Source organism: Manis pentadactyla, chromosome 9 (assembly GCF_030020395.1).
Source record: "Manis pentadactyla isolate mManPen7 chromosome 9, mManPen7.hap1, whole genome shotgun sequence".
NCBI lineage: Eukaryota > Metazoa > Chordata > Mammalia > Pholidota > Manidae > Manis > Manis pentadactyla.
The window spans coordinates 110,264,447-110,275,076 of NC_080027.1; the positions used below are offsets into that span (position 1 = coordinate 110,264,447).

At 45.3% G+C, this 10,630-nt stretch overlaps 1 long non-coding RNA gene across 1 annotated transcript; it reads right to left on the reverse strand.

The window, feature by feature from the left end:
- Window positions 1–6,328: 6,328 nt before the first annotated feature.
- LOC118925964 (uncharacterized) lies at window positions 6,329–10,437 on the reverse strand. Its single transcript, XR_005030262.2, has 3 exons — window positions 10,286–10,437; window positions 7,056–7,157; window positions 6,329–6,564 (listed from the first exon to the last, which is right to left on the reverse strand). It is a non-coding gene; the product is annotated as an uncharacterized LOC118925964 (long non-coding RNA).
- Between the last annotated feature and the right edge of the window lie 193 nt (window positions 10,438–10,630).

The following is a 10,630-nucleotide window of genomic DNA, read 5'->3' on the forward strand; positions in this document are numbered from 1 at the left end:
CCATTACCACCCCTGCTATTTGATGTCTTAGCACCCTGTTCTTATCCTTCCGAACACTTGCCACAATTATAGTTACATAATTTATTTGTGTCCTGTTAACCTGTCTCCCTTAGCAGGCTACACGCTCCCCAAGAGCAGCATCCTTTTCTGTTTAGTTCACTGATCTATCCCTAACACCATAGCACTTTGCTCATAGCAGGGGCTCCATGAACATGTGTTGAGTGAATGGATGGACAAATGAATGAATGAATGAATCCCTGGAGCCAGCTGTCATCTTTATGAGCCAATTGGCTCATTAGTAGAAGTTCTGTCCTGTTTCTCATTCCATATTTAGTTTCACCTTCACTTTCCTTTTGCAAGATTTCTTTACAGGGTCTTCTACACTTTTTAAAAAAAATTGATTTACTAATACCACAAAAAATGAAAGCCTGATAGATCATGATTTTACAGAAATACAATCATGCTGAAGCTGTGATTTAAACATACACCCACAATCTCTCCGTGTTCTCTAGCAGGGCATTTTAATCTATTTTGAGATATCCATGTGATATCAAGAGAAGCAGAGTGACTAGAGGTCTTACTAATGACAGAGTCCATGGTAGATTCCACTCTGGCTTCTAATTTTTCCAGCCCAACAAATCCATACTAAAGATTCTGGATTCACCATCTTGGGCCCCTCTTTTGACTCTGAGATTCCCTACCCTCAAGGGAATCAAATGAGCAGGTGAGCAGGTAGGAGCTCCCTAAAAGCAAAGTGTGTTTAAATCAAATCAGTGTTTTCTCCAGATGACAAGGGCCCATCAGACAGAGCTTGAGCCCTGCGAAATGATGTCAGGGAGGGAGCAGAAACTGAGGGCAGAACAGTGGGCTTCTCCTGAGATGGACTCACACCATTCTTCCTTTTCTCTGTATGCTTCTCTTTTTAAAGGAATAGCAGCATGCAGGCTGCTCTGCCAAACTGCAGGAGTGTTCCTCCCCCAGTCCAGTGTGCCTAAGGATTGGGTTGAACAAACATAGGCGGGTATGGAGGAAACACTGTCCACAATGGCTTTCTGGAGCTCTGCTGTGTTGGGGTCAGCCCTCAGGCTTCCTGACAATACAGCTTTGTTCTCATTTCCTCCTGATACCTGATCCGGCACTAGGGTAATTGTACTGATCACAGCGGTGAGTGTCCGCTCTCCAACTCCCAGAGGTAAGTTGTCATTATGTAGGAAACAAAAGCCCAAGCCTAGGTGTGGAGGGTATATCTTGCAAGGAGGCTGTGTTTAATTTCCCTGCTTCCATGAATAGTCTTCAGGATGAATAGCCTCAAGATCCCTAGAATTTTCTTTTTTTCTTTAAACAATGTATCAAAGTCCTGCCTTCAGTCTAAATAGTGCCTAGTGCAGGGAGTCAGACCTGGCTGGGAGGGTGTGACATAAAGGTGGGCAAGAGTCACTTCGGAAGGGATTTATGTGGCAGGAGTGAGAATGGGCATGGCAGCATCAGCAGAGCTCTCCATTGGCCCCGGGGAAGGGGAAGCTGCAAACTGAAGGTGCAACAGCCAGTGTTCACAATCGGAGATGTAAAAAACACGATTTTGATGCCAGGGCAATAGAGATTAAATGAAAGTGGGAAGGAGGAACAGTCTGTCTGCTTCTATGCCAACCTGGCACTTCAGGCATACTGAGGTCTCCTGAGGCTTTAACTGCTCATTGGCCTGTGGAGCTGTGGGGACAATGACAGGAACAGCAGCACTGTTATAGAGGACACTGGCAGCTGTGGTGTGGAGGGACCCTCAAGTGGCTTCTCTAGCAGTGAATGTCCATAGAGTACTTGGCAGAAGAGGAAGCACATGGCAGATGCCATTTGGGAGCATGTCAGCACGCACACGGGACCCCTGGCGATTCCTAGAAATAAACTGGTGGAGAGATCGCACAGAGGGCAGAGAGGTGGGAGCCAGCAAAAAGCATCTGCCCCCATTTGGAACCACCTTCAGGGACATCATGGAGAGAGCACAGGCTACAACAGAATTACAAATGTGATTCTTAGAGATTATCTAGTCAAAATCCCTCATGACACAGGTGATGAAATGAGACCCAAAGAAGTTAAGCTCCTTGCCCCTGTTCACAGACCGTTAACCACATAGTCAGGGGAGGACCTAGTTCTCCCAAGTCCCAGCCTATGACATTTGATGGACTCCTGATATTCTTGAAATAGCTGCAAGGCCTTGAGGGCTTCTGCTGTCTACTGAAAGGAAGAATCTTCTCAATGCCTGTTACTTTGACCAAAGTCTAGGATGCCTTAAATCAAATGAAACTTGTGGTAAGGCTTCCAGGTAGAAGCACACCTTTGGAAAGTCCCTGTGGGATGGAGTTCTGCTAGCATTTACTGCAAAAAGGTGTTCCTTCTGCTGTGGCTCAGTAAGGACAGGAAGGAAAAAGTGTAACCTCATAGGAACAGACTGTTATGGCTACTGGGTGGATTCAGTCTATTCACCTAACTGTGCCCTTCACAGACAGATGCTTTTCCTGTTCAACCCAACATTGACCCACTCACTAAGGCAATAAGACACAGTTTTTGGAGTCAATTAAGTTTTCTCTTTTAATCAAAATCCTCTCTGCTGCTGTTTCATTTACTCTTCATTTGTCCTGAGCAAACTGGAAGATGCATATATTGTTTTTACTTTTCTTCATGAAATCCAGGCACCCCTCAGTCTGCCCAAGGTGAAACAGCCCAACTCTATCCACTGGCTCTTCAGAAGCTGAGACAAAGGTAGTTTTGTTATGGAATGTTCCAGATGCTCAGAAGAGGACCCAACTTCCCACACCTCATGACATTCTTTGTCAGTTATTATAGTGTTAATAAGGCCTCTAGATTTAGTCCACCCTGGAGCACTCAGGCAGTACCTTCTGACTCAGCAATGGTGCATATTATTTTGCTGGGAAATTGAAAACTCACTTTTAAAAAAGCACAGAGACCTTTAACTTAAAAATATACACACATTTAAAAATACACACACAACAAAAGTAAAGCTCTTTCCTATGGAAGGTCACCATATGGATGGGGAAATTTTGGTGTAGAATGAACAAGTGGCCATCTGAGCCCATTTCAGGATCACACAGACACCCCCATCTCGCCATACTTAGCTGCATTCTTGTGAATGGGCTCAAACACCCCCAGATACTTTCTACGTTTTCTTTCTTTCCTCCTCACTCCCGATCCCAACTGTGCACCCTTCACCTCCTTACCTCCCTTCTCATTTGCCATCACAAGTGCCCATAAGAGAGTGAGAGCTTGTCGCTGACTTATTTCTGGTGACTCCCTCTGCCCTGTCCTCACATGCAAAAGCAGAGCAGCTGCAAGAGGTCATGGTGACTACATGAGAGGTAGACTCTTCGGAGCCATCATTTCATTCTGCAGTGAGGCAGTGGGGATTAGGGGGAGGATAAGCCTTCACCAGATTTCTCTTTGAGCTCCATCCCCTGCTCGGTACACCCCGTAACACTCAAAGCACTCTCTTGGGTCTGTCTATTTACATTCCTGAACTCCTGCCTAATCTCCCTATAAAAAGAATCAATATGAAGAATGTCTACTCCTTCCCCCAAAAACACGCATGAGAATGTTTGCTATAAAATAAGTACCAGACACTAATAGCTAGAACTCACAGGGCAAGATGAAGCCAACAAGATGAAATGCAATAGGGTTTGGGGAAGTTTCCAGGGATTCAAAAAAAAAAGTCTCTGATAAAGTCATCATCAAAGGACTGAAGTTCAAGTATAATGATAAAGGCAGAGGGGCCATTATCACCCCTGTGGTCCCCCAGCAAGTTATAAACATTCTTGCAACCTACATGTTTTGCAACACCCAGGAGCAGGGCCTAGCACAGCTGTGTTACTGATCCAGTTCCATAAGGCTGAGATGCCCCCACAGACATGCCCCCATGGCCATTCACTGCTCTGTGCTAATCCGAGGAGACAACTCATGGCTTGAGAGAGGGACAGGTTTATGGATCTTTAAGCTCTGACCTCCCACCCTGAACCTGAAGATCTGAAGTTTTGTCCTATGCACAGTTGTTTTGGTCAAAGATGCATCAACTAGTAATAGGCAGATGGAACGGCTCTTTGTGGGGATAAGACCCTAACTGTTAGAGGCAGAAGAAACCAACTTCCTGAATAAGGGATCCAAAAGATGTGGATGAAGCACTGAGACAAGGATAATGATATTTTTTTGTTCTCCTATTTGGAAAAAAAAAGACAGTGAACTTCTTCGAAAGTTTAACAAATCTGTTTGTTCAGTTTTTAATCTAATTTTTTTCAATTTGTCCTTACTCTTATTTCTCCATGAAATCTTTTTTATCTTCCAACCAAACTGGTATTGTGGTTTCCTGCTCTGAGAACCTGGGGTACTTGTGTGTATGTTCATAATGCTTTACTATGTCCACCTTCACATTAGAGCAGAAACTTCTGCAAAGCTCTCTCCAGAGAACTTAACCATGAGAAAGTGGGCAGTCAGAATTTCTTGTAAGGACAAGTAATTCATGACACTTTCCTGGGGACGAGTAGACAGGCCTTCCTCACTGCTGTGCCCCTTCCTTTCTGCGCTCTACCTTTGGACCGATGTTGATACCCACCCTACGGTCCAGAGAGGAACCCACCAAGATTGTGTGAGAGGAAGGGCTTAAACAAGAGATGTGCATGACAAAGCTTTGGGTGAACTATCTAGAGAAGAGCATACAGCGGAAGAAAACCCAAGGAAGACCGCCTGGAAGTTGTTTGGCATTTCTCAGATTTGAGAGCAATGTGGTGAAGGCCTAGAATGATAATACTTCCTAGCCAATCAGGACTAGGTTTCATACTAGAAGACTCACCCTTTTTCCAAAGGTTTTCCTGTCTCCTTTAGAACATTTACTACAAGTGGGGACCAGAAATGCAGTCCTTACCTATTTATTCAAGGTTGACAAATTGGTCTACATCACTGTCATTAACACCACCATCTCTGTGATCACCACTGTCATCACCACTGCCCACACGTCTGGTGCCTCATAGTTTACAAAGTGTTTTCATGTTCACTTTCTCATTCTATGCTAATAACTGCCCTCTGAGGACAGTTCTGCTGTTGGGATCATGAATGATGAAGTAAGTGGCTTTTTTTTGGGCCTTGAAGTGGGCATTATAGTATTATAGTATGAGAGGAAAGATAGCGCAGGAAAGGTACTACTGGATACCCTGGGTGAGAAAGACCCTTTAGAATAATTTTGTCTTTGAGAGCCATTTTGCTGGGGTCACCTATTTGACACTTTTCCTCATTGTTTGCTACTGAGATAAGGATGCTAACCAATGTAAAAATAAGGATATTAGTCATGAAAATTACAACAAGAAGTGTAATTTCCCAAAATATTCTATTATAAAACAAGACTAAGTAAGACTCGGTGGGCCAAGTTGCATGTGGAATGATAATAATGCAATAATAAAAATGATAGTGAGTGACAGTGAGACTATATATAAATGTTCAGCTCTTTATAAAGTGCTTTTATTGTTCAGCTTCCCAACTACCTTTTAAGTTATTATAATAATCACTGCATTATCTCCATTTTGCAGATGAAAAAGAATCTCCGTGATCTAACGAACTTGATGTCAGAAATGGGACAAAGGTCCAGCTCACCTAGCTTCTGGACTAATGCTCAGCCCTCTACTGGACTGCCTGGGCTGTCTTAGAAACCCTCTGGGACAATATCAATAGAACAGTAGACTTCTTTTTTCTGACTGGCACACCCAGTAGGTAATTTGCTCGCCCATTTATACACCTCAAATCAAAGACACTGTAAAACAATAACCTTATATTTTATACACTTGTTCTTAGCAAACAATTTGGTATTAATACTTGAAGTGCGGATTTTATATAATAGTGTGTTTTGAAAGGTTCAAAGGATCTTTGCTAAATATAGAGAAAGTATTTTTATTGTCATTAAAATAAGGCTTTGGTTTATCTGATGTCCCCAGAGCCTGTTGCTAGTTCTTTCCCGCCTTCCCTCTCCCTTATATCACCTGGCCCATCAAATGTATATTTGGGGATAGAAATCAACTGGTACTATGTCAAGGTCTAGTTCAATAGTTCCCCACCAGGGCTGATTAAATCTCCCAGGATCTTTAAAAAAGAACAGATACCTAGCCAGCTCACCAGAACAACTGAATCTGAGTCTCGGGGAATAGAACCCATGTTTTTAAAAACTCCCCAAGTGTTTCTTATCTAAAGTAAAGATTGAAAAACACAGATAACAGTTTCACTTTATTTTTTTAATGTTACTATTATGATTGTCATCATTATTCTTGCATGCTTCTGTGCCAGTTCAATTTTATAAGAATTTTTGGTCACAAGGGCATTATCTTCTGGTTCCTTGGCCCTTCTTGACTGTATTTTCCTGGTGGCTTGGGGATTCTGAGGTCACTGCAAAACCAGAAGAGGAAAAGGGGCAAACTTCTCTAGGCCACTCTTTCTTTCCATGATGAAGAAATGGCACTTGTCGGTTTCTTGAAGATCTCAGCACTGCTTTTCATTCTCCCCTGACTATGGATGAATTGTAATCTGAAATATTTAAGTTATAACACCAATCAAGTGGCTTTGAGGAATCTCCTTCTACCTTTCCCCAAGCTTGAACAGACTGCTATCAATGCCAATTTAAGTGTACTTTCCACATATGCCTGAGTATGTTTACATTAGATCTGTATTATTCTTAGCTAATCCTGGTACAGAAAACCACATGGACTTGTTCAGGCTCCTCAGAAGTCTGTGCCAGAAGGGGCCCTAGCTCAAAGCTGCAGATAAAGTTTCAGGAGCTGTTTGGTTTTGACAGGTTCTCTGTCAGTGCTTTGTACTCTGCCATTTTGGACCATCAAGTCCCTGAAAGGAAAGAGTGGCCTCCTAAACCTATGAGGTTAGTGAAGGCCCCAGGAGAAGGCAGGTCAGTCCCAAGACAAAGACAGACACCCCATGGGAAGTCGCATGTCCCCCTGAGGGCTTCACGAATCATTCCTGTGAGAATATAATCCAGTATACAAGTCCACATGTATCCTCACCTCAGACTGCTTCTCTTTCCACAGTGTGGTGACCCTGTGCACTGCTCAAAGCTCTGCTCATTAGGAGGATTGCCTCTTGTCCCTTCCTTTCCAAGGCCAGTCCTGAATGAGACTATAGTGCATGTCATCAAGATTCAACTTGCACGCAAGTACGTATCTATCCACAGAGCAAGCTGTGCTTATGGGTTCTCCTTCAGCTGGTTAAGAACCATGCGTACAGCCATGGGTATGAGCTGAGGCGGCTGCTGAGACCACAGTGGCAGGCATCACAGGGTCTGAGCTCTCTGCTGTGCAGCCTGCTTGGGCCCTCTAACCTGCTTGTGCTCAATCCCAGATGCCCCACTTTGATTTTACAATGAATTATTGCTGGGCCCACCTGATCTTATGAATTGATGGATATGACAGGATCCAGCTCAAGATGAGCAGCTGCAGACTCATGGTCACTTGGTGTCACTCATTCAGGCATTCAGTTTCTCTCCGGGCCCAGAACCATACACAGAGTTGTTTTTCTAAAAGTTTATAATTCATCTGTGGTGAATTGCATGGCTTTGCTCCATGTGACTCTTCTAGGGCTTTCCACAAATTCCACATGGCTTCCTTCCTTACCATGATGCCTCTGACACCGTAGGGTCTGCTGCATCACATGGTCCAAGCAGCAGGGATCCTTGCCCTGAAGCCTGAACCTGCTGCACAGCATTTGCCTGGTCTGGGCCTCGCTCAAATCTGGTAGCCTTCCTTCCATCCATTCCTAGGACTGGAATAAGCTGCTTCCAGAACCAAAAAAGATCCACTGGCCTTTTTTTTTTTTTTGTATTTTCTTTTAAAGAGCATTTCCCAGCACACTCTAGCACTAGACCCCCAAAATTATATAGATGTGGCAGGCTGCTGAATCTAGGGTTTGTTTCCCACCCTGTGGGGCACGTGTGCCTTACCAAGGCCTCTGACAAGCTAGCCGTCTTTTGTGTTAATCTGACCTGGTTAACATAATATCATCGATATCTTGGATCATTGTGATACACTGTGGAATGTCTAGAGAGTCTGGCTCTCTTTGGATTTTATTAAGACAGAAGGCAGGAGAGTGAACACAGCTCTGGGACAAAATGTAAACTGCTTCTGATCGTCTTTTTCAACTGGGATAGAAAATGCATTCACCCAATCAATGGGCCTGAGGCCACATTAGCCACATTAGCCTATTCTGGCCAAAATTCCTAATCTGAATCAACTGCAATCTGGCTACTATTTATCTGAATTTGCACTAATCTACAGTTATATTCCCAGATTCATCTGGTTTTGCAAGGGCAGACTGGTGAATCAATAGAAACAAGATAGAAACCACCACTCCTGAATCTTTTTTGATACTGGATGACACTAATCTCTATCATCCCCCACTGGGGTGCAACTGTGTCTTTTTAATTTATTATCTCTGGCAAGGGCAGTTTCAGAAGCTTCCATGAGGCTTTCTCCACTGTAACTCTTACCTTATAAACTAAGGACTCAACGTGGGACTTGGACCAAACATGTCAATCTCAAGTATACATGCAGGATGGAAGTGACAGCCAGGTGAGCCCGCACACCCAGTGCGCCAGCTGTGAGCAGAACTTCACTGGGACTCCATTTACATCTGGCCTTCATTCACCCTCCAGGAGGGCTATGATTAGAGTTCAGATCTCTGGATAGCACTGTCAGTTCAGACCCTGCAGCCTACAGTCCTCAAAATGTCTGATCTTTTCCTTTGCGTAGTATATAGCTACCCAAATAAATAGCCATAGATCCTTTAGGAAAGGACTAGAGAAAGGCCCTGCTCACTTGTCATGGTGTTGTAGGTTGCTGCCTAGAGACCCAACCACCTCATCAGACGGTGTGTTCCAGGTCTGAAAACTGGCTCCTGTCTAGGGGTTGTGCAAGGAAGGGTGACTTAGCATTGGGATGACCCCCCCGTCCTCTCATGTATGCTTCATCTCTCAGTCATCCAGTGATACCCTTATCAGCTTCCCCTCTACTGTGTCCTAGGAACCCCATGTCCTATTAACTGTCCCCATAGTTCTCTGTGGATCAGGCCTCCTTGGCTGCCACTCTGACCTTGCCAGTCTTTTCAATAATTACAACCTCTTGACTTGGGCAGTTAAGTGCTGTCTCCTGGCCTTTATTATTTCAGGGTCCCATCGTCCCTCTTGCTATAAGCGAACCATGGCTGTCACAGCTTCCACTCCCAGCAGCCCTGGCCCATGGAGGAGAGCGGCTGTTTAGCTTTCCCCTAGCACGTTCTGTGGCCTTGATGAACGGTGCATTTCCTCTGAGCACTCCTGCGGGACAGAAGCATTTGGTGGCTCATCCGGCTTTGCCTAGTACAGTCACTGCCACATGACCGTTCCCATAGCCTTTTGATCCCTTCCCCCACTATCCACCACTACAGTTTTGCCATTTCAACTTCCTTAGTTGTACACCACCACTTGTTTTATGGTTCTGAGAGTCGTCCTATTAGCAAGTTCACACTATTTCTTGGGATCCTTTCCAGGGTGTTAAGTTTTGAATCTCCAAAGATTTCTAACAAATCCATAAACCCTTCCCTGTCTGTGTATTTGTTTTAGGTCCCTTGGGCAAACACTCTCAGATTTAATTATATGTTGGTCCCCTGGCTCCTGCCAGTATATTCTGTCCAGTCTTCCAGCCCCTTTGAGGTATAGGCTCTGTTTCCCTCATCAGGCTGGCCGCCCTTCCAACTGTGCTCAAACCTAGAGGCCATGAGGGAGGCAGGCATGTGTCTTGTGGTGGGTAAATCCACCCAAATGTCTCCACGCAAGGTACCAGGGTCCCAGGTTTTTCCAACCAGCGCTCTGAACTTGGCACAACAGATCTGCCTTGGCTGGGCATTTAATTATCTTTCAAACTCAGTGCCTCTTAAGTCATGAGCTTGGCCCTTGGCTTTCTCCAGTCCTCCTCTGCAGGGCACAGGAGTTTCTTTGCATCGGCTGAAGAGGCACTCTGGCTTCTGCACCTGGCTTCCAGTTGCCTGTTATTCTTCAGGAGCTGTTCATCATCTTCATGCAGGGTGCGTGGTTACAGCATCTGCCGCCATCATCCTTCCCACCACCCACCGCAAACCCCATAGTATCTCACAGGCTACTGTGTTCCCCTCCACCCACATCCCCTCCCCACCTGCCAGTTCCCAGAAGTGAAAGTTTGACAACTGAAGCCCCACCTCACACAGGGTCTGCCTGTGCTCCACTTACCACCAGTGACTGGGGCCCCTTTGCCACCAGGGCAGAGTGGTCCAGTCCCAAGGCCCCATTTCACCCCTTGGGATTTGGCACCCACACTCACGGGCTGGGTTCTCTGGAAAGTGTTGAGCTGGTGTTTGGGAAGCAGATATTTTTTAGGGACCAACACCCATGAAAGGATGGGAGGCAGAGGCAGGGGAAGAAATCAAACAGCAGCGCAGGTCTGACAGAGCCCGGGCTGCCCCAGTGGGCAAGTGGGGGGCGCAGGTTGCCCATCATAGTTACCCTGCACTGGGCTGCAGTGCTGGGCCTTTCCACTTCTCCTCACTCAGTTCCCCCTCAGGAGGAGGCCCGGCC